The sequence below is a fragment of the Drosophila mojavensis genome, unplaced genomic scaffold (genome assembly GCF_018153725.1).
Source record: "Drosophila mojavensis isolate 15081-1352.22 unplaced genomic scaffold, ASM1815372v1 contig_136, whole genome shotgun sequence".
Taxonomy (NCBI): domain Eukaryota; kingdom Metazoa; phylum Arthropoda; class Insecta; order Diptera; family Drosophilidae; genus Drosophila; species Drosophila mojavensis.
Window position 1 is genome coordinate 273,491 of NW_025318667.1, and position 24,505 is coordinate 297,995.

A 24,505-nucleotide genomic window follows, 5' to 3' on the forward strand; every position below is an offset into this window, starting at 1 on the left:
GGAATGGGGGCTTGGGGCTGCAATAACTTCTAGTTCACTTTTTTAATATTGTTTGAATTCAATGGATGTAGCTGCTCACATACACACACACACACACAAACAGGGTGAATGAGTGAGACAGAGAGAGAGAGAATTATGTGTGTATGCATAATAAGAGCAAGGAGAGGAAGCGCCAATGCTTTTCATTACGATTTTTGCTTTCAGACATTTGACAATCGTGTGTGGTATGAGTGTGTGTCTGTGTATTTGTGATTGATAACTTTTGACAACACACACACACACACAATAAAGGAGAGAGAGAGAGGGGCATTTATATATGTACATCAGCATCGTCTCTTTTACTTTAGATGTAGTTCAATCGAACGACTTAGCAAAATGAACTAGTAAGCTGAACTATTTATATGTGATCAGCATACAATGCAATTCAGCAGCTCTTTAACTGCAAATGATTTGCTACCCTAGTCCATCAAACTAGTTCATAAATTTATGAACTATTTATTAGTGAATTGTTGTCCAGAAAATTAAACTAGTTCATAAATAGATCATAATAGATCAAAATTGATCTAGTAAGCTAGTGAACTCAAAATGGTCGAGTGTATAACTGAACAATTTCGAACACTTAGATCACTAAATTGAATTGGCTAAACCTATAAATCTAGCTCACTTAATTGAACAAGCTTAACAATTGGAGCTAGTTCATCAAGCTAATATTCGAGTTTCTAGCTCAGCTTTACGTATGCATACATACCTACAAATGTATATGAATGTATACATACATGTATTGCTGATAGCGATTGAGAGCATTCATATAGAATAATGAATACTAAACAGTGGATGATGAGAAATTAAATCAGATTGTTGTTATTGCTCAATCAATATGAGAATATATATAAACTGGCTGCGACTTACGTCAGCTGCCACGCCCACGCACAGAATTGGGGGCAGCTGCTCGACTAGCTGCTAAAACAGTAAGCAAGCACACGCTCTCCCTCTTGTTCTGTGTATGAAAGTGAGTGTGAATTTTGATAAAGAGCAGTTTGCAGCGAGTATTTTTAACTTTTGTCGACTTTTTGCAGTTGTTTTGCGCAGCGTCCAGTGAACTCTTGCCTTATCGGCCAACAGGCATTTGGCAGGGCAGCGCAAGAGAGCGGGGAGCAATCTTACGGTAATCAGTATGATCAGTGTGATCAGTCTGATCAGTGATGATCGGCGATCGGTGATCGTAGTTCACTGTGATGTGGGCAACTGCTAATTGCAGTTAGTCAATCACTCAGTGTTGAGGTCAAAGCCTTGCCTCACACACCCACACACATAGATGTATATATTTTAGTATTCATAATCAAACATGTGTGTGTGTGAGCTCATGTGTCAATGCCACGCAAATCGCTGAAAAGCTAAAGTCAATGCACTTCTCCACACGCATTTGGCGGTTTCGCCTCGCGTGAATCATTTTTTTTTGGTTATTTGTCTGGCTATGCACTGCAAGCTTCTAAGCACCCTGTATCACACATACGCACACACACACACACTTACAGACATGCCAAAAAAGTCGCCTACGTGCGTGGCGAATGAGAGCGAAAAAAAGAAACTGCATGCGCTTGCGCTCCCTGTATCTCTCTCTCTCTCTCGCTCCCTCTCTCTCTCAGTGAGATCATCGGCAGGTCAGAAAATTGTGTGTGTGTGTGTGTGTGTGTGTGAGCGGCGACTATCGCTCTCTGTGTTTAAGTTGTTTGCTATCTTTCTACATCGTCTTTTGCCATCGCCATCGCCTTCGCCTCCTCTTCCTCCTCTCTATCTCTTCCTCTCTCTCCCTGCCCCTCTTTGTCGCCTTGGCCATGACGTTCGCTCGGGTCAATGACTGCCAAAAAAAATTATTTTTTGACTTTTGAGCAGAAGCAGCAAAGCTGAATAGCTGCAGTTGTGTATGCGGCGAGTGTGTGTGTGTGTGTGTGTGTGTGTGTGTGTGTGCAAAAGGCATACAAGTGTCGTTCTTGTTCTGGTTCTCGTTTCTCATTCCGTGTTCCTTCGTCGCCGCCGCTGCTGCCGCTGCTGTCGCCTATGCAGTTGCGCATATTTTCGTAGGCGTTTGATACTGCGCAAAAGAAACAACAGCAGCAATGAACATTTGTAGTATGCACATACATATGTACATATGTATGTACATCCATCCATACATCATATGTGCATGTACATACATACATACATAGAATGCTCTACATTTGCATGCCTAAAATTTCGTGCTAAATTAGAATGGCTTCTCTGCCGCAGCCGCTGCCTCTGTCTCCGTTGCTGCCGCGTTGTTGTTGTTGTTGTCATTTAATACCCGAAATTCTAGTCTAACCGGATACAAGGTTCGTTGCATTATTTTGCATTGTTTGGGCCCTTGCCTTTCCTGGTACGCAATATTAATTCTGCTCTGTTCTGTTCTGTTCTGTTCCCAAACAATAATTCTTTGCAAAAAATATAGCAGACGGTTCTATAAGCTATATACAATATATGTGTATATATTCATATGTCTATATGTACAGAGTAAATAAATATAGTCTTACCAGGGAATTGAAATTCGTTGCGCTTTTTGGCTCTCGACTAAATACCCCAAGTGTGTGTATGTACATATGTCTATTGTATGTATAAAGTACGGGCTTGACATATGAACATATGTACGTATTCATGTATGTATATATACATATATTGCTATTAAGATCTATTAACATATATTAATATATAGATATTTGTATAAATGGAAAATTCGTCTTTCATGCTTATAGATAGATATCTTTAGTGCAAATAGTAGTATTTATGCTAACTACTATGCATCTACCATAGTTATAATATCCACATATTATTAATAGACTATCTATATACTACATGCAATCTGTACCTGCTGTTCATCCGTTATCAATAACTTTCTATTGTATCTTTTTTACTGGATTGCTCAACAATGGGAATTTACCTCGGTCACTTTCTCTTTGACTTTCAACGTAGCTAGGAATTCCTATAAGTAATTTAGTAAAGTTTGTATATGTTCATGTACATACATGTATATTCCATCAATTCTAATGAAATTACCCACAAAATGTATTGCTTCCAATTTGGAAACCGCATTGCCAAGGCACACGCAGATATCCGTCCGAGCGAGGCTCACCCATTATGCATGTACGCCATGTGCTACGATCCTGATTTGATAGGAAAGGGCAACAAAGTTTTCACCGTTATGAGGCTTCCGCCTCACTGTCCCCCTGTCAGCAACCTTTGGCCTATCGCAATCTCTCTCTAAATTTTCGTATCCCTTTGATCGTCACTTGTTTGGTTGTTGATCCCTGATCACTGAGCATTGCTCGTTCCTCGTCTCTCCTATCTAACCTTGCAGTGGACGGGTACTACCGACTGCATAATGCACCTTCTCATTTGTTAGTAGGAACCGCAGAGTGCCACTAACCCCTGCTGGTCATTTTACAAGCTTTGCTGATCGTCGTCCTCTGCTTCGGCTGCTGCTGCTTCTGCTTCTTCTTCTTCGTCATCGTCGCCTTCGTCGCATGAGTAATTTGCTATTTGATATTTTTGTATGCATGCTGTGTGTGTGCGTTTGCAAGTTTCGGGTTTTTATTTTTGTCCGCTTTTTGACAACTGCACACGCGTTGTCCCTCCCCTGCGCTCGTTGTCTCTCTGGTGCTGCTGCGCTCTCGTTTGATGCCTTTTTGCTTGCTCTCGCTCTCTCTAACAGCTTCAAGATCGGCACACACACACACACACACACACACACATACACACAAACACACACAGAAGAGGAATCTCTTGCTGTTGTTGTTTTGGTTTTTGGTTCTGTTTTTTGGGGGGCTTTTGTTTGGTTTCAATTTTGTGGGTCATTGAACCGGCCGTAAATTTCGCTCTTGCCTAAAAACAAAAAATTGCAGTCAATTTAACTGCGAACAAATTGTGTGTTTTTGCTCTTCTTCTTCTTCTTCTTTTTCTTCTTCTTCTTCGCCTTATTTTCTTTGCTTGGAATTTGTGTGATGCCGAGCTGGTTCTGGTTCTGGTTTTGAATCGGAATTCAAATTTGGACTTGCGTCTCTTCTGTACTGTACTGAGCTTAGCTGATCCAATCGCTGTCTCTTGTTCTTCTTCTCTGTTGAGTCGATGCTGTTGTAGATTGGAAAGTACACACCTAATCATTGTCAAATTCGAATAGATAACTATTCGAGATTCCTGCTTTAGTACAAAACATCTATTGATTGTACTTGCTGTAGTGACTTGCACCTCCAGAAAGACTTCAGGTTAAGAAAAATCAAAGTCTGAGAGTAGCTGATAGTATTATCTGGAATACAGTATTATCTGATATATGCCTTACAGGATCTCAGCGCTCATACGAGCGGACAGACGCACTGACGGACATGGATGTGCGGCTTTGGCGCGTTGCCCATCTCTAAAATCCATACATACATATACATCTATTTGATATAGTCTGCCACGCCTCCTTCTGCCTGTTACATACATCCCACGAAACCATTAAACCCTGCTAGTATAAAACAGGGAAACGCATGTGTAATTGCTGCAATGAGTTGCAAGCAGCGCTGCAGTTGCACTAATTAAATAAGATTGCCGGCAATTACGCACACAAAGACCGCATAATTAAATGAGAGCTCGTTTGGGATAGAGTGAGGCTTAGAGGAGTCGCACACACACACACGCACACACACACGCACAGAGACACACACAGGTAGCAAAGGGCACATTTTTATTGCACTTTTCTTTAATTTCATTCAATTTGCGATTAATTAATAAGCAGCGATTTAGCCAGCAAATGCAAATTGATATTAAATAGCTCGCATTAGCGGTTGCAACCAGACAAAGTGTATGTATGTGCGCGAAAGAGCGCGGGAGGGACGAAGAGGGGGAGAGATCTGCCTAAAAGTTGGCGTTTGGCTAAGTAAATACATAAACAGATCCTACAATTGGGCCATCAAATTGAGTGAACGACGATAGCGTTTGCCTTGTTCAGCAATTGACTTTAAACGAAAAAAAAGAAGAGGAAATTATTTAAAAAAAGTGCTCTGCACCTAGCAAAGGCACAGGCCCTGCAGCGTCCTGTGACTGCGTTCAAACAACTTTGTTGACTCTGTCTATGTTTACATTCTTCTTTTTTTTTACTTTTGCTTTGGTATACCCTGGAACGGAGTTGAAACCGGGTCTATTGGGTGCTAGTGTCAGCAGAGTCGCATCGAGCCGTGACTAAAGCTAACGAGTGTTGGATGATAATTTGTATTCCATAGAAGTATTCTCCAGATTCACCTATTATTCAAAGCATACCCAAAATGGACCTCATTCGTGCTTGGGCTACTCGGCAAAGATCATGTTTATTTCAGATCCAGCAGCTGCTTTCCTTATTATGAACTAGAATCGAGAGTACTTAAACCAAGCACCATGCACGCCTAGCTCAGGGTATTTGCTAGTCGAGCACTCTCGACTCGAGCGCCCTTGTCTTTTTGTTTTTGTAGCCTGCTTTTGTGCTGCAGTTAGAACTGGAGCTAGAGCTGGAGCTATTGCATTGCGCGGACAAAGGCTGGCGCGGAGGCTGTGTGGCTGAGTGTGGCTGTGTGTGGCTGTGTGTGGCTGTGTGTGGCCGTGTGGCTAGGGGCTTAGGCAGAAGCTGCTCTCGGACGACCGCAGCACATGCCGCATCCTGGACTAAGGGGACTATGGACGGGTCTAACGGGAGTACGAGAAGTTTTTCGCGTTTCCGCGTGTTAAACGTCGTTTTAGTAGTTTTCTATACATTGGGGATGTGGATGTGGTTGTGGATGTGCCTGAAAGGTTGCTCCCATCCTCTTTCACTCTCTCTCTCTGTCTCTTTACCTCACTCTGTGTCTGTGTGGTTTTTTGTGTTGCCTTTGCCGGGTGTGAAAAATGATAAAGTAAACGTTTTTCTTATTGTTTTTATAACTTTGTAATTTCTGACGCCAGCAGCCAAACGGCAACGACAACGGCATGGGAGTGTGTAATAGAGCTTATGGCGCACTTATATATGTGTGTATATATAGGCGTATTTCATAGATTTCGATTTGAATTAGATTAAAATATTAAATTCTAATTTGAAAACTTTTGTTTCGTCTATTTCCAGGTCTTACTTCAACTTGGCGGCGAATCAATCGATACACGGCCGCAATCCGTTGGCCAATTCGCTGGGGACAAGGGCACAACAAAGCGCTGAAACCTTGACTCACGCTGGTCGGTGGATGGGACTATAGGACCAGCTGAATACATACATACAGACATATATATTTATACTTGATTTTCCCAGGAAATGTCTTTCCATTTCTAAGCTAATTGAAAATATTAAAAGAGTAAGGACTTATTATTTTATGTAGGCCATTCAAATTTTGTCCTTTTTTCTTTATGTAATATATATATCCTATGCGAATATAGCATGATCTCCAAATAAAGTATTTATGTATCCGTCGTAAATACAAATTTCGTTTTCATTTCCTTGCGATTTCAGATATATATATATTTAACAAATTGTATAAAGTTTTTTTGGTTATTAAAAGTTTAGTTTAGTTTACTTCAGTGGAAACATTTTAATAAAAATATTTAATAATAATGAATGCATATATTTTCTTTTCATTAAAATCATTAAAATTATAACTGAATTTGATGTTTTCTGTGATGTAATTGAAAGTATCTAATAGAATCCAGAGTAACAGAGAGTATCTCAAACCATCTCAGAGTAACTTAGAGTATCTCTACGTATTTTAGAGAGTATCTAAGAGTATCTGAAAGTATCTTGAGGTATATCAAAGTATCTGAAAGTATCACAGAGGAACTGAGAGTATCTGAAACTATCTCGAAGTAACTTAGAGTATCTAGAAGTATCTCAGAGTAACTGAGAGTCTCCAGAAGTATCTCTACGTATCTCAGCGAGTATCAAAGAGTATCTGACAGTATCTATAAGTATCTCAGAATAACTGAAAGTATCTCAAAGTATATATCCATGTATTTTTGTGATTTCTGCAAACAGGATCCGAATTAAATGCTTTTGAATTTCTTTTGGTAATGTTCTTACATAAGGCAAACTGAAAGTATCTCAAAGTATCCCAGAGCAACTGAGAGTATCTAAAAATACCAGAATACCAAAAATACCAAAATATTTTTGAAAGTATTTGAACGTATATGGAGTATTCTAGTATCTTATACTAAAGTATAATTATTTATCTTTATACTTTTGTGCATTTCAGTATTAGCTAAAATAAAATAGAAACCGAATCGAAATGCTTTAGAATTTCTTTCGATCGTGTACTTACTTAGGTATGCGTGAAAGCCGAAACGGAAATGCAGGTGTTAAACATAAACGGAAATTTGGAAAAGCTGACTTACCTCTCGCAAAGCTGCTTTGAGCTTGAACTTGATTCTGATTCGGCTTCAGGTCCAAGTGCTGGCGCAAGCAAACACTTATCGAATGGTTTGGAGTTGTTTAGCTTTTCGACTGGGTAAGGGCGGCTACAAAAGATAGTCCATTGCATAGAGACACAGAGTGACACTTGAGAGACACAAACTTTGTATGTTTCTATGTTTTGCTTAGCTTCACTTTTCAGTTATTCGCAGTTCACATTTGGCAATCAAACAAAAAAAAAAACAATTGTTTCTCTTGGCACTTGAACAAGAAAAAAAAAAGATGAACGTCGCGCGCTTTGCCGCCTTTTTCAGTTTTTCTGCTTCGTGTTTGGCTTTGATTTTGTTTTTAGAGCTAGTTCTTGTGTTAGTTTTAGAAACGGCAACTCGGCCACTGGCAGCACGCACAATTGTTAGTTTGTTGCATGTTGCTGTTGCAAGGACTTGGACTGTCAAGCAAATCCTCGGCTGCTGTATTGTCTGTTGTCTATTGGTTGTCTGTTGGTTGTTTGTTGGTTATTTGGCTGGTTTGGTTTTGCTTTTGGCTCGGCTCGACGCACGTCCAATCCGATAGCTAACTGATGTTCATCTAAATGGATCTGAACTATTCGAATATAATGTTGCCCAGGAAAACTTTTTTTGGGATCAGTCAGTCGTCGCCGACGTCGCAGCCGGCGTCGTCGTCGGCTTTCTCTCTCTGACTCACGCTCTCTCTCTCGCTCGCGCACATGTGTTCAGTTGGTGCAGTTGTCAATGCTCCAACGGCAAAGTCCGTTCTGAGTTGTTGCTGCAGGGCTTGCACATAATATGCAGGCAACATCATAATGAGCAGCGTCTCATCATCATCAACATGGACATCATCGTCATCGACACACGCACAACAACTTTTGACTACCCCTACTTAAAGCTCTCAAGCTCCGGCTCGACCCGAACCCTGACTCGTCCTCTCTCGCTCTCTCTCGCTGTCGCTCGCCCGCTCTGACCAAAGGCCTGTGCTGCTGCTGCAGCTGAACTGCAGCGGCTGCCCCTTCAGATATACCCCCCGCCCTTGAATCACCTCTCTCTCCATTTTCTGCCGCTGCTCCATCTCCTCCAGTTTCAAAGCCGCGGCCGAAAAATAAAAATCTGCCCAAAACACTGACACAAAAAAAAAAAAAAACGAAAGAAGGAATGAAAAAAAAAACCAAAAATATAAAAAGGCAACCAGCAAAACAACTAAGAGCAACAAAAATTGAGCGACACACACACAAGCACACAGGAGAGAGAGACACGAAACACAGGCAACAAAGCGTAATCCAAATGCTCAAAAAAAAAAAAAAAAAAAAAATTGAACAGAAAAAACGAATTAAATAAAAATGCAATGGAAACCCTATAAAAATGCACATGTGTGTGTGAGTGTGAGTGCGTGTGTGTGCACACCTCCCAAACCCATTCCCTTCCCCCACCTGTCCCCCACACACACATACATATATTATTGAATATACATATGCCTATATATACATATATACATATGTGTATGTGTGCGTGTGCTTGTGTGTGCATGTGTGTGTGTGCGTGCACTGGCAAATGAGCGCCGCACTCTCGTCCTTTTTGTTGCTCGGCCTATGCGAACAGCAGCGTCGACTGCGCTGCCAGCATCGCAACGAGCAGCGCTGTCGGCGTCGCTGTTCGATACTGTTGTCAAAAGCTGGGTCCAGTGCAACAAAATGCCCACAAAACTTTTTTCTTTTCCTTTTATTTTTTTATTTTATATATTCGGCATGCTCCCTCACACACGCGCATGCACACATGCACACATGCACAGATGCACACATGCATACATATGGCACATAATGCACAAACACCAGTTGCAGTTGCAGTTGCATCAACGCCAGCAACAAAGCGCGTGCGTGCGTACAACAACAACAACAACAACACAACGTTTCAAATTGGAATTTAAAATAAAAAGAGTTGTAGTAGAAGAAGAAGAATGTTGAGCACATTTTTCTTTTGTTTTTTGTTTTTTTTTCTGTTTTTTTTTTCTTTCGTTTTATACAAATTCTCGCTGCCCCTGCCCAATTCACAGTGCCGCAAGCCTTGTGGCAAAGGGCAGCGTTTTAGGAATGCTTAAGCAGATGCTACAGAGATCAGCTATCAATATTCATATTGTATCAGATCCCAACGAACCTACAGAGATCATATCGTACCGTACTGAACATATCACATCAGATCACTTTTATGTATATCATACTATATCGCATGCCCTAGAGATCATCTATTTATTATCATATTATATCAGATCAAGTAGATTCACAAGAGATCACATCGTATCATACATAAGTACACTGATATATATCGCATGGATACTGAAGCAATCAATCTTCATATGATATCAATCGTATATATCAATTATATAGACTCTCTTAGATCATGTTTCATATCATAGCATATCATATTCATATAAGGACATATATGATATAGATGTCCTTTTTGCTTCTCTAAATAGAATGTTGAGCATTTCAAGTCGGGTTTGCTTCACTGTGCAGCTCATTATAGTTACTTAGTTAAGGACAACACACATACACACACACACACACAGTCAAACTGTGTTGCATCTGAGCAGCAACAACAATTATTATTAAGTATACGCACCAACGGCTCTCTCACTCACTCTCTCGCTCTCCCTTGCTCACACTCTCTCTCTCACTCTCGATGAAGCTCCTGAGGGTTGGGGCAGTTAGGCAGGCAGCCGCGCACTCCGCTCGCCACATAGACGAAAAATTTCAAATGCCCCTGCCCACCTGGCAGCGCTTCCAGAGCTTGAGCCGCGTGAGTAGGCCTATCAAAAAGTCCCGCGCCATATAATAAATAACACCAAAAAAAAAAAAAAAAAAAAAAAAAAAAAAAAAAAAAAAAAAAAAAAAATTAAATGCAACCAAAGCGCAAAGCAGAAGCTAAAAAAAAGCGAATGCATCAAATGATGCCCAGCAGCCGACTCGCTCTGACGCACACAACGCACATAACGCACGCAACGCAACGCAGCGGCGCCAACTGCCCAAAAAACGAGCAAAGTAACTCGCCACAAAAAGTAGGCAAACACAAACAAAGAGGAGAAATAGAGAGAGAGAGCAGGTGGGTGTGAGTGAGAGAGATAGAGAGAGGGAGATGGGGATGGGTGGGGAGCAGAGGCCGAAGCAGAGGCAGAGGCAGAGTCAGAGGCTGCTGGCTCAGTGCAATATGACATTGAATGCAATTGCTGGGCAGACGACATGTGGGCGGCCTATGCACATACACACACGCACACACACACACAGCAATGAAATGCAATGAAAAAAAAAAAGTTAAAAATAAGCCAAGTGCAATGTAGAAATTGTATTCCCCTATTTTTTTTATGAAAATTTTGTTGCACGTTTTTTGATGCGTATGTGCGTATGTGTGTGTGTGCGTGCAAAACAACCCCCAAAAAAAGGTTGGATGCATGCAGCCAACGATTATCTGACCAGTCGCTGGGCGTTTTTTATGAAAAAAGAAGCCAAAAAAAATGCAAAAAAGATAAAAAAAAAAAACGACGAAATGCAGTTGCAGTTGCAGTTGCAGTAGCTATGCTGCTGCTGCATCTGCTGCTGCTGCTGCTGATGTTGCTGCATATGCAAATGCAGTCAAAGTTAATATGCTGGTTGCATGGCGCCTGGTGTGGCGCGGCAAGGTCGCGGTGCAATAAAAAAACAGAAAAAAACAGCACAAAACAACCAAAAAATAAAACGGGGCAACAAAGTGGAAATTATATAAAAATGCGCTAAAATGTACACAGCACACACACACACACACAGAGAGAGACACATAAACAGACACACACACATACACAGAGACGCAGAGTGCTGTACATTTAGGCACAAGTATGTACATAGGACATGCGTGCGCGAGTGCTTTGTGTGTTGTTGCCTGCTTTTGGGCGTCACTGTGCAATTTTTTGGATGGCCACCAATGCGTCGTATATGTGATATATTTTGTCTACCCATTGATTGATATTGAAGGCGAGGGATATTGACAGTGAGTGCAGAGTGTAGAGTGTAGAGTGTAGAGTGTAGAGTGTAGAGTGTAGAGTGTAGAGTGTAGAGTGTAGAGCGTAGAGTGTAGAGTGTAGAGTGTAGAGTGTAGAGTGTAGAGTGTAGAGTGTAGAGTGTAGAGTGCAGAGTGCAGAGTGTAGAGTGTGCCACACACACACAGTGGAGTATGGGAGACTGTGAATGGAATAAAAATACATTAACTAGTTCCAGTTATGCTAGTTCCAGTTCGCTCCGCCTCTATGAATACGTTTATTTCGAGATCTATAAAAGAACCATACAAGAAATATCTCATATATATCATATATCTCTGCCTCTTGGACTGTGCTCTATCGAAACCGAATTTGGTGTACCTCTGTCATTGTAGAGTCTCGTGCATCTCGTTCAACTGCCATTATAGGGTATTTGGTAGTCGTGCATTGTCGCTTGGAGCACTCCTATTTGCTTCATTTTTATTTTATGTTATTTTTTCCACTCCTGTTGAGGGTAAAGCGGGCTGTGCGCGTGTGTGTGTGTGTTGGTAATATGTTTGCTTAATAGGCCCAAAGCTTCTGTCATTGTGTACACACACTTATGTGTGCGTGAGTGTCCGTGTCTGTGTGCGTGTATGTGTGTGTGCATAATGCAATTTTTGCAGTAGTAGCAACAAATACATAATTCAATATCGAACACACACACACACACATACATATTTATACATATATATAGAATAAATGTACAGTTGATACGCGCAAATTCAAATGCAAATGCTGATGCATAATTTTTAAGTTCAATTAATTTTTAGGTGATAAAAACCTAATGAAAAAATGAATATAGAATCCTAAATGGAACGATATAGTCAATTATATGTATACACATAATTATGTGTGTAGCTGTACGCTAATGCATACCCTAGCTGCATTTGGGAGCTTTGCTCAGCCTAGACTGAGATCGTTGAAGCTAGTAATAGGTGGAATTCATAAAGCCCCAATGGATTACGCTGCAATTTATCACAAATTCAAGAAGAAGCAGTTGGACATACAGATATTATGCAGCACCAATTATGAGTCAGTATTCCCTGTAGAGACTCATTGACTTAACATAATCATTATAGAGCCGATCGCTTTTGACTTTCATCTTTAGCTCAGAATTCGATATCGATTCGCTTGGATTTGAAGCCGACAAAAAAAACCTAAAGAGTCATTCGGACCTAACAGGCTGATCCGGCAGGTCAGCTAGCTTCGTCTAGTTGGGGCTAGCCATTCAGGGATGCCACTCAAAGTTGAGCTGAAGCGCTTTGTTGCTCAGCACAGGATGTTCCGGTCACATGCAGCTGTTGCAATTAGCCCTGTGCTGAAGCTGCTTCGCCAAGGAAACTTCGCGATTCTGCGGTTAGGCAGGCCGAGCGTTAAATAGAGAGAGAGAGAGGGAACACTCGAAACAGCTACTCCTGCAGCTCTCCATCTCACATAGAGGCACACACATTCCCACACTCGCCTAGGCACACACACGCAAGCATAAATGCATTTTCCTGGCGTAAACAAACTGCGTGCAAAAAAAGTGCGAGCCAAAAAAAAAAAAAAAAAAAAAAAAAATGTGAAAAAAAGCCCAAAAAATTGTATAGATGCTCTGATGCATATATGAATATATAAATATATGTGTGTGTATATGTGCGTGTGTGTGTGAACGTGTCTGCAACTAAATACAAACAACGGTTAATACTGTGTGGGCTGTCAAAGTATTACATTAACGTTAACAACACACATGTATATAAATTCATACGTATGTGTGTGTGTGCAAAAAAATGGCTAAAAAATTCATGAAAATAAACACGCACACAGAGGCACAAATGAGAAAAAAAGAAAGAAAAACGAAAATAAAATAAAAATAAGAATAAAAAACATAAAAATTAAAAAGCATGTCCAAAACCTTTGTATATAGCACACACACCCGGGCAGAGACACACATACGCACACCCACACTCAATGCATGGATGCGTGCATGTGTGTAGCCACCCTGTGCCCCAGACCACCCTGTGTCAACCGATTGCATTACACGCACGAAAATAAAATGCAAATGCAGGCGGCCATTTGGTGGGCTGCCTGGCTGGCTGGCTTGCAGTCCGGATATGGTCGGCCGCCATTGCATTTTCGTTAGCCACACACATACACACACACACACACACACACGCATACGCACAGCCTATCCATTTGGTTCATTTTTATTCTGTTGTTTTGTTCGTTTTCTCTACTGACATCATTTTTTTGCCTTTTTGCTTTTGTTTTCACTTTTTTGTTTTGTTTATTTTTGGTGGGAGTTCAAATTACGTATACGCCCTATACGCGGCAGCTGGACACACACACACACACACATATATATATATATATATATACATATATTTATATACATATATACACACATATATAGATATATGGATGGATGGACATGCCATAGACCATATAGTCGGATTGAACGTAGACAAAGTGCGTGTGCTGGCTGTGCTCTGGATAGAGAGTGAGAGAGTGAGAGGGAGAGTGAGTGTATGAGAAAGAGCAAGAGTGAGACTGAGAGAGAGAGAGAGAGAGAGAGAGTGTCAGAGTGAGGCAGAGTGTGAGTACAATGGCAAAATGCGTGCAGGCGTTGTTGGGTTAAGGAAGGGCTCGCATGCAAGACACCCCCAACCCCAACTCCCAGCGCCCTCTTCGACTCCTTCTCTTTCCCTCTCTCTATCGCTCTTTCTCTCTCTCTCCCTGGCTCCATAGGGCTGCTGCATTTTTTGGACTGTGTGTGTGGCACGGCATATTTATCTATTATATTTTGTTTTATTTCAATTCTTTTTATATTTTTTATTTTTTTACATACTTTGGATTATGTTAAAGCGCGAATGTATGAGAATGTGTGTGTTGGTGTGTGTGCGTGTGTGCGTGTGTGTGTGTGTGTCGGTGTGGACTTTTTGTTGCTGTTTTGGGGTAGCTTATATAAACAACAAATTGTTGTGCCTACGCGTCGTTATTTACTTATATTTTTATTATTTTAAATTATTTGGTTTTATTCTTTTTATGCATTTATCAATTTAATTCACAGACACGCACACACAGGCACATATGTGCGTGTGTGTGTGTGTCTAGTGTATATAAGTACTATGTGTATCTGTTGACAGCTCCGGGCTGAACCATCCGCAGCACCACTCAAACCGCAGCGGCTCTCTGACTCTCTGTCTCGCTTCCCTTTTTTCCGTTATTTTTTCAGATTTTTCTTTTTTCTTCCAGTATTTTAAATATTTTAATATATTGTAATACTTACTAGGCCTGGTCAGAGAAAACTGGCGTAGGTGTAGGTGGCTGCAGCGGCGGGTGGAGCGTGGCTGCTGTGGCTGCATTCAAAGCAACTCAAGCCACGCCCAGCCGCTGTTTTTTTTTTTTTTTTTTTGTTTCGCGTGCTGCGCTCGGTGTTTACTTAGCTCTTAATGAAAAATGCGTCGCAAAAAATTAGCATAAACATTTTTCATTGATTCCGCTGCAATGCATCGCATCACCCGGAACACCCACTTGTGCCACCCACCTGCACCAGCACCTGCAGCAGCCCACCTGCAGCGAAAGGCAGCGACTGCTGTCTGTCAGGGCTATCAAAATGTTTGGCCACATATTGATTGCATTGCTGCTGCACACCTCAATGAATAGATCGGAATCAGCAGCCACATCCCTCTCCCCTCACCCAACACCTTTCCCTCTCCACCTTCAATATTTGCAGCTGCATTTGCAATGGACATCTGTATCCTATTCTGTAGAGTAGTGGAAATATCTCGACTCTCTCTCTCTCTCTCTCTCTCTCTCTATATCCATCTCCCTCTGTCTCTTTCTCTCTATCTCTATGTTGCCCTGGTCTTCCTTTATATGTTATGCATGTTTACTTATTCACTTTCCTTCACCGGATCCCTCATCTGTCTCTCTCGCTTTTTATGCTCTCTCTGTTTCTTTCTCTTATATTCATTTAGTCTCTTTGTCTCTCATTTGTTCTACTCTCTCCTCTTCAATCTCCAACTCTCCTCCTTCTGTCAAGTCTCCTTCTTTCATTAAAATGAACTAGTTCCATGAACTATTAAGGACATCGTTACACAATCAACAACAATTCGTTTGGTTTATTTGGCCATGCATCAGATTAAGCTCTGCAGCTTCTTATGAATGACTCGTTCCAGTCCACGTCAATCCAACTATGAAATGTTAAATGAATCTGTAGAAGTACAGGAATCATTCATGATCTGCTGAACACAGCAAGCCAGTTCCCAGTTCCCAGTTCCCAAAACACCAATTGAATTTATTCATTACAAATGTGAACTAGAACTTAGAGCTTTAGCTGATTTGAATGTTCTTGATCTTAAGTGCTCCAGGAATAAGTTCATCGAATTCCTCAACTCAACTCAACTTCTGCCTGCAGCTGTCCTATGCGCATACTATTTCTCTATCAATTTAGTTCACTTTGAGGATCTTGTGTTGCACTTGATGTGATCGTGTTGTGTGCCCAAAAACACATTTCGAAAAAGAGAAATCGCTCACAAAAATCCACAAAATAAAAGAAAAAACAAATGAAAACTGCAAAATGTGAAAAAGTGAGGCACAAAAATTGCGCAAATTTAACATCGTTGTGTGTGTGTGTGTATATATTTGCGTGTGTGAGTGTATGTTGATCTTGACTGCTGGGACAGAGGCACGGGCAGAGAGTCTCACATGATTTAAGGGCGACGCCAATTTGAAATCAGTTTCATTTTCGTCTTCCTCTTCCTCTTCTTCTGCGACATAGAAAGCTGCACCCAAAACTAAAACCTTGGACAGCAAATGCGCTCAGGGTAGCGGCCGCAGGGGGCTGAGGTGGTGCTGCAGAGGGCAGTGATGAGGCAGTTGGGGCACTTGAGGCACTTGGGGCAGCTGGGCTCTTTGAGTGAGTGTGCTGCAGCCGCAGTTGCATGTCCGGGAACTCGTTTGTGTGTGCCAAATATTGCAACTCACAAATCTTGTTCCTTAACCGAAACCTATACAATCTACAACACGTTTATAAGTGTGTGTGTGTGTGTGTGTGTGTATGTGTGTGTGCCTTGTGTGCATTTCTTGATTTTATTTCACTTTGCTTTGCGTAATTTTGTTGTGAAACGTATTGATGCACACACATACGAATGCAACTCTCTCTCTCTCTTTCCCTCTTTCTCTGCATGTGTGCCTCACATGTGTGCTGGGGGGCCTCTGTCAACTTTTTTTTAGCAAATGACTTCACTTATTTACTTTATGGTGGCTAAGCGCGCCCTGCTTCCCGTCTCCCTCCGCCCACCTGTCTACCCACTACTTCTCTCTATCTCTCTCTCTACACAAACTTGCATGCAGTCCTCCACCAGCCCGCCTCTGATCTTCGTCAATGTCGTCTCCACTACTCCACTCTCTGCCCCCCGCGCTCTGCTCACTGCCCAACAGTTGGCGCTTCACTAAGACCAAGCGTTGATAATTTCCAAAAACAAACTCGAACGACGAGCGCGTAGCCGAGGTTAACGGCTTCAATACAACTTTTTGAGGTTTCTCAACACACACACGCACACAGACACAAACACACACACACACACACACACCGATCGCAGCGCAGCGACCTAGCGAGGGCACACACAGAATTTAGGAAGTGCGAGTAGATATGCCTTTTGCTTTGCTTTAATGGCACAACCACAAAAAGAGAGAGCTTGAGAGAGAGAGGGACGGAAAAAGTGTGCATGTGTGAGTGTGTGCAAAGCTTTGTTTGCACTGCTATATGTGTGCGTGTGTTCGTGCTTGCATATTTCAAACTAACTGACGCCGCGAGCTTCCCCGCCATATGTTCAACGACAGAGAGGGAGAGAGAGAGAGAGAGATACAGAGAGGCAGCGAAATGAGAGAGCGCATTTAACAGAGTGAATTTGGCAAATATAAAAAAAAATTAGCTTTTGCCAAAAAAGTGGATTTGCTCGCTCACTCGCGCGCTCTCTCTCTTTATCGCTCTCGCTCTCGCTCTCACTCTCTGTGTCGATCGTTGCGCTCGCCAACACATTAGCAACCCTCTGGATGCCCCCTGGACTGCAACGACGCAGGCAGCGACGCCAGCGTCATCAGCGTCATCGGCTACGTCAGCGTCGACAGCGACGTTACATAGATCGTTTGCCATATCTACCAAAGACCCTCTGATCAAAAACCCTGCACTTTTGTGTTTATGTATATGCGTGCATGTATGTGTGTGTGTGTGTGTGTGTGTGTGTGTTGTTTTTTTGGTAGTTCAAAGACCGCAGAGCCAACAGCGTGACTTTGCTTTGGCGAACTGCAAGCGCCCCACCCAACCCGTCATGCCCTTTCCACAGAAAATCCATGCGATGAGTGTTTCTATATAACAAAAGCTGGGAATGGTAACATATAGACTAAACTCACCAGCTAAGGCAGGGACTGGAGTCTACAGCATATTATAATGGTATGTAGGTTGGACCTACTCACTAAAGAAGTTTAGTCCAGCTCTCTTCAGATTGAAGGTCATAGTTCTTAGACTTATGTCACACATGTGACTTCTATTCACATCATACACTTAGCCCTTAGTCTTGGCTAGTTTTAGTGCGACCCATTAACTTAGAATCGACAATGAAGCTCAATGGAGACCTCGCTGACTGTACGAGGACAACTATGAGAGAGCCAAATAAGCTTGCATGCTCGAGTTCTGTCTCTTTGTCTCTCTGTCCCCTCTCTCAGCTAGAGCTCATGTGCGAGAGGAGGCGAGAGGAAGCGAGAGGAAGGAGGGTTCTTCAGCAACGCTTTTTAGATTTACACACCATAACATTATTATTTTCGCATACGCTTTATACTCTTTTCGCATTTGTCCCCACGCCAAGCATGTCACTCACACATACACACACATCCACACGCTCATACATAATATGTTTTTTTTAGCTTGTTCTTGCTTTTCGTAGATGTCGGCTTCAAAATTAAATTTTTGGGGCTCTTTTCGCTGCTTCAATTTTGGGATCAATGCACCCGTCTATCTCTGTCTCTCTCTCTCACTCTTGCTCTCTCCGTCAGACGATCTCTCTGGCTCTTTTCTCTCTCTCTCTCGCTCTCCTTGTGTCGCTCTATGAGTGCAGCAATTTGAAAAATGATTGCTTCGAAACGAGCTTCAACAGTTGCTTAACCCTTCTCATATACGTTCATGAAATAAACACAAAGCGTGAGAGGAGGGGGGGGAGCGCTGAGGGAAGGGGGAAAGATAGAGAGTATTGGCTTTAGTGCAATGCCAGAGCAGAGGTCTGAATTTAGATTACATATAGCCGTATATACAGCCCAATCGTATGAGTTTTTTCTTGGGAAATTCGAGAACAAAAGATCTTCAGCTGATCTCGTATCTCGAATCCAACTTGACCCATTAATAGTATGGCATATTTGAGTACATTCAACACCCGTTTCTTTTGCCTTGAACGAGTATTAGGCAGTCGATTGCTCTCGACTGCAGTATTCCTACTTGAATTTTGTTTGTTTGCCGCAAAGTTCAGCAATCGCAGTCAAGGGGTTTCTTGCAATTCAATGTCTTTTAATTATATATATACACAAATATATATATATATGTGTATAAGCGGATATGTATATAAGAGACTGAAGTGACTAAGATAAGACACAAACACGCACACACACACACACACACACAGTCGCTTGCTGTGTTGCAAAAGTCAAACAAAGCTCAAGGTGAACCTCTTTTAGTAACTATGCAACTTTTTCAGGCGCTTGCAAGGCAGTCGTAAACCTTCAAGTATGAGATACGCATATACGCATGCACATACATGTGCATACGTATATATGTATAGAGGTTAACTATTCATGCCTTAAATGATCATTTAACTCACCCACACATCCTCACACAAACACACAGTCACACGCACAGTCACACGCACACTAACACTCACACGCACACGCACACTCACACTCACACTCACACTCAAACTCTCAGTCCCAGAGTCAATTAGAAAGTCATCAAATTTTGCATGTCGACAATCTAAATAACATACACTTAAGGAGTTAAACGATTTGTCGCATGCTAATAAACACATGTACACACACGCACACCCAATCACAGTCCCACACACACACACACTCGCACACTCGCACACGCACATTCTATGATGGGCCATAATCAGGCAGAAACAAACCTTAATAAAAACTACCCAAAAGACACAAGTTCAAAGTTCAGAAACGCTCAAATGCCACAAAATCAACACGTTCACATATGCACACACGCACAGGGGTTGTGGTTGGGCTGGAGTGAGGTGGGCTGGAGTGGGGGTTGGTTGAAGACAAACCGCTTAAGTGCGCCTATAAAATTACTGTGAAATTTTCACACTAAAAACTTTTAGCCTAAAACCCACAAAAAGTAGGCGGAGAGCTCTAGTTAATGATGATGTTGTTCTTGATGATGTGCGTGCGTATGTGTATGTGTGTGTGTGTGTGTGTGCGCGCAAATGAGTTGAAATTTTAGGGCACAAATTCATCATAAAATCACTTAAAATGATATTAACAACCCTTGCCCCATGGCCCTCGCTCTGCTCAGCTCGAATAGTCATCCTGTTACAGCTCCTTTCAGCTACTGTTGTTGTTGTTGTTGTTGTTGTCCTAAGCCCAAAATAGGCCTAGCCCACATGTGCTCAAGTAATTGCGTGTCAAAACTTTTGAACCTTTGGCCTTTCGGGCAACAGAATAACAACAACAACAACAACAACAACAACGACGGAAACGGGAGTCACTGCCGCAAAGTTCCACCCCTCGTAAAGTCGAATATCCGAACCCCTTTTTGTCCTTTTCTGTGGCGTGCTGCCTGCCTAATCCTTTGATGGGCCTAATCGTAAACAGGACACAACTAGGCAATAGGCAACAGGCAACAGGCTGTAGCTGAGGCACATATCATGCTAATTTGCGGACAGCCGACTTCGTTTGACTTGGCTTCCGACTCATGTCCTGCTGCCTCGGCCTGCCCATGTAACGGGCAACCGGACACCCCATAAAACCAAACTAAACACACACACACACACACACAAGGAGCGAAGGGACAGAAGCACGAGCGGACGACCATATCAATAAACACAGTTGAATGCCTTATGCCTTATACACGGACCATGTGCCAGGGTGGTACAAGACTGAAACCTAAGGCTCACAAGAGAGAGACAGAGAGAAAGAGAGAGAGAGGGTATAGGAGAGAGGGTAGTTATGTTGTTAGGGCAATGTCTTGTGGCGCCCACCGCTAGGAAATGGCAACAAAAGTCTCATAAAAGTGTTAAAAATCATTTTTGGGCTTGATTTCCGTCTGGGACACGGTGCACACACCCACACCCACACACACACACACACACACACACACACACAGAGCACTGTGAGGCCAGAGGCGAGCAGCTAAAAGGAAGCCAGCAACTGAGATTGCAGAGCAGCAGCTGGGGCTGGCTAGAAACAATTGAGATGCAAAGGGTTATGCCAGTGTGCATGGACGCCCTTTGGTAATTAATTTACATAATACCTGTGAGACATAGATGTAGACGTCGTTTAGTTGCTTAACCAGCAGTGAAATCGCTTGACGCAACACGCATGCCATGCCAGCCAGCTCCTTAGCTCCCGCTCCCTCCTCTCTCTCCCTCTGGAGTCCCAGTGCTAAGCCCCAAATCTCCATCTTGTGTGGGTCACTCAATCGACGACGTGCTGGGGCGTTGCGTGTGCCAAAATCCAAGAATTTCACTCTTGAATTTTCTAATAAATTCATAGCGCATGCTGAAATTTCTTGTCCATGCCAGACAGCTAAGCGAAGAGGGAAGCCTGAGGGCTGAGAGCTGAGGGTGAAGACGGACGGTTGAGGACTAGCTAGACCGCATGCTAAAAGCAATAAAAATGAGTCAAGATTTCTCTGTATGTGTGTGTGTGTTCTGTTGTTGTTGTTGTTGTTGATGATTATGTGCGTAATTTGTAATTATGACTTCCTTGTCTTACGTTGTTCGACTGGTCCATCTGGCCATGCTATGCCTCGTTGATGTTGTGAGGCGACAGCACATTGCGATTTCTTCCTGTCTGTCTTTTTAGATTACTCACATCAAATTTAGATTGGACACAGGCCTGTTCTGTAGAGTATGACGATATTTTGGATATGTCCAATAGTGCTCTGGCAAGGCGGGCAAAACTGACTCGTCCACAGCTTTAGTGGCAGGAAATCTGTATTGACAGTTGCGTGTGCGTCTTAAATATTTGTGCTAGGCTGAGAGTGTGGGTGCTGAAAGTCGAGAGGAAAACCCGACTACCCACAAAAAATCAAGGACATCCCAGCCCCTTGCTGTCCCTTTGCCCCCGCCCCACACACACACTCTCTCTCTCTTTACTCGTAGTGGTAATCCCTGATTTTCTACAGCATTCTCGTATGTATAAGACCCAAGGCGTAAACAGCAACACTCTCTTTCTCTTTCTCTCTCCTTTTCTTCTTTTCTCCGTCTCTCGTGTGTGTGTGTCTGTGTGTCGCATAATTTGTGGGTCATACATATTTGGCATGTTTGACATGTTTCTTTGGTGTTTTACATGATAAACACTTAAGGGTGCTAACAAACCCAAAAAAGCTGAACCGAAAACCCCAAACAAAACACGCAAGAGGCCAAACCCCAAACACCAGTCGACCAGTTCTAAAGCTCGAAACGTTTTGGGAAATGCTTTAATAAAGTTGTGTAAATGTAAGAAGAGCAGAAAATATTTGAAATGGTCTAAGCACTACATTAATAATATTGAAAAGATGCTTCTGCTGTAAAACTTAGGAACTTAGGAACACAGCCTTACCACGCCTGCTATAGTCAATGGGTCAGGGTGAACGACAAAGGTCAACCATGACCAAACAGTACGAAACCTTGATCGAAGTAAGTAAATCTGAATAGCTATAGACATATAGAATCTGCCTTGTCATGTCGAACAATAATTCTTTCAGTACTCTACATTGACCAGGACCAAGTAACTAACTCTGATCTTTTATTGAATTTACTGGGGAACTTTCTGTACAGTTGGTAGATCGTTCAAATCGTTAATAGCAGCCCATTAGAGGGGCAGCAGCAGATGCCTGGCTGCCAAGCTGGGCAGCTTGAGTGCAAGCTCTTTCATTCCGCTGCATGGGCTTATTCCCCTAATTAAGCGCGTCGCTTTGGGCCAACTCCGCAGTTGGCCCGAGTTCGAGTCGGCCAAGTGAAATTGTGCTAAAAACTTCAATCAAATGCCCAGACAGGCACACTCAAATAACCAGTTGGCCAGGCTGTAACTGGCACTAGGGCCAAGGGCGAGGAAGCTGCCGAAGACACTTTCCGTAAGTCGCGCTCCTCAAGACGCCGCTCCACGAGATCCTCTTATTTTGGAAACTAGTTTCTTTAGTTCCGCGTCGCTTTGCGTTTGCCACTGCCAAAAAAAAAAGTCGAAACATTTTTGGTGCGCCAGGTCACGTTATGCGAGTAAAGAGCGGAGAGCGGAGAGAGGAGAGCTATAGAGAGGAGAGCTATAGAGCATCGAGCATCGTCCACTCAACAGCAGGGCTGAAGGGCATACGGCGGAGAACATGCTTAATGCACATTGTGCGTTAGCTGAGTTTGAGCTCACAACACACTTTTCGTTCAATTTTAAATCTCGAAGAGCTGCTCTCCCCCCGCCTCTTTCTCGCTCTCTCTCTCTCTCTCTCTCTCTGTCTTAAGTTTGGAAAGAAAAAAGTAGTACAAGGATAAGGACTGACTCTCTCTCTCTCTCTTTTGCCGGCTCTCTTTCCCTGCGCTTTCTATATAGGTCGTTGCAATTTAATACTCGGATCTCATGTTTGCTTCGCTCTACCCCCGCTCCCACTCACTGCTGTCCCCTAGCCGTGTTTTCTCTACTGCCACTGGACGCTGTTGTATTCAATTTTGTTGTAGTTTTATGTGCCCAGTTTCGGTTTCGTTATCGTGCCCAGTTTCTGCATCGGTTGGCCTGCAAGTAGGCTCAGCTCTTCAAATCTTCATTATTGTTTTGGCTTCTTCTTTTTTGGGACAAGCTCTTGCATAGGTAATGCAAAAACTGCAAGCCGAGAATTGAGAGCAAACTGGTTTCGTAGTATAGTAATTTGCAGATAGAGAACGCGAGGGCACAGAGTGTGCGAGCGAGAGAGACAGAGCGCATGAGGGGGTTAACGGTCTACTGAATCGGTGCAGAAGCCTATTGAGCTGTCACGATTAAGTCATCAAATTGCAATTGCGATATAATAGCCGCCAGTCAACGTGTTACCTGATCGCCAAACACACATGCGAGCCTTATCTAGAAACCTTTTCGAATCGCCTTTAAGCTGATGCTCAAGCACAAGCAACACAAGCAGCACCAACTGCCCAACTGTCCAGCTGTCCAGCTGTCCAGCTGTTGAGCTATCTATCTATATCTTTATTTGAGGGCCAGTAGACAAGGCAGCACACTCGACTGTGTGTGTGCGTGTGTGGGTGGGTGCGGGAGTATGAATGTGTGCGTGGTTGTCAGGATTAGTGGCGTGTGCAACAGGCGACGAGTGGCGTGGGGTGGTTTGGCTGGGGTTTGACCGCATGCTAGCCGACTGCTGTCATGGCAGCGCTTAGCTCTTGCTCCAAGGTCAAGCATATATACGAGCTCCATTTCCAACAGCTGAGAGGGTCGCACGCACACAGCCACAGAGAGACTTGGCTAACTTGCAACCTGTTGAAGAAAGTTTTAAGAGCATGGCGAGCAAACAGCAGCCGAGTGACACGGAACACGGCGAAAGCCAAAAGAGAAAGCTAAGCATATGAAAATCCTTTGCCAGCGACTGGACAGCTGCCCACACACACACGCACACACACACGCTCATACACACATACAGATACAAATGCATACACACATGCGTGGCATAGAAACATAGGCGAAGTTGTTTAATCAAGAAAAAGCCCTAGCCGCTGGGCTACGCAGCTTACAGGTGGTTCTTCCTCTGGTGGCTGTGTAGGCATTTGAGCTTATCCAGTCGTGCCCAATTAGGAGAGCCAGCCAAAGACAAATGTTGGCTCAAGGTCGTGTGGGCTGCCCATTTGCACA

The 24,505-nt window shown here is 42.9% G+C and overlaps 1 long non-coding RNA gene across 1 annotated transcript in view; it reads left to right on the forward strand.

Annotated features, from left to right (window-relative positions):
• The window catches only part of LOC26527163, a 33,942-nt gene extending 27,480 nt beyond the window's left edge, over window positions 1-6,462 (forward strand). Inside the window, exon 3 of the long non-coding RNA XR_001448991.3 lies at window positions 6,119-6,462. This is a non-coding gene — a long non-coding RNA (uncharacterized LOC26527163). The remainder of the gene's footprint in view (window positions 1-6,118) is intronic.
• The last annotated feature ends 18,043 nt before the right edge of the window (window positions 6,463-24,505 follow it).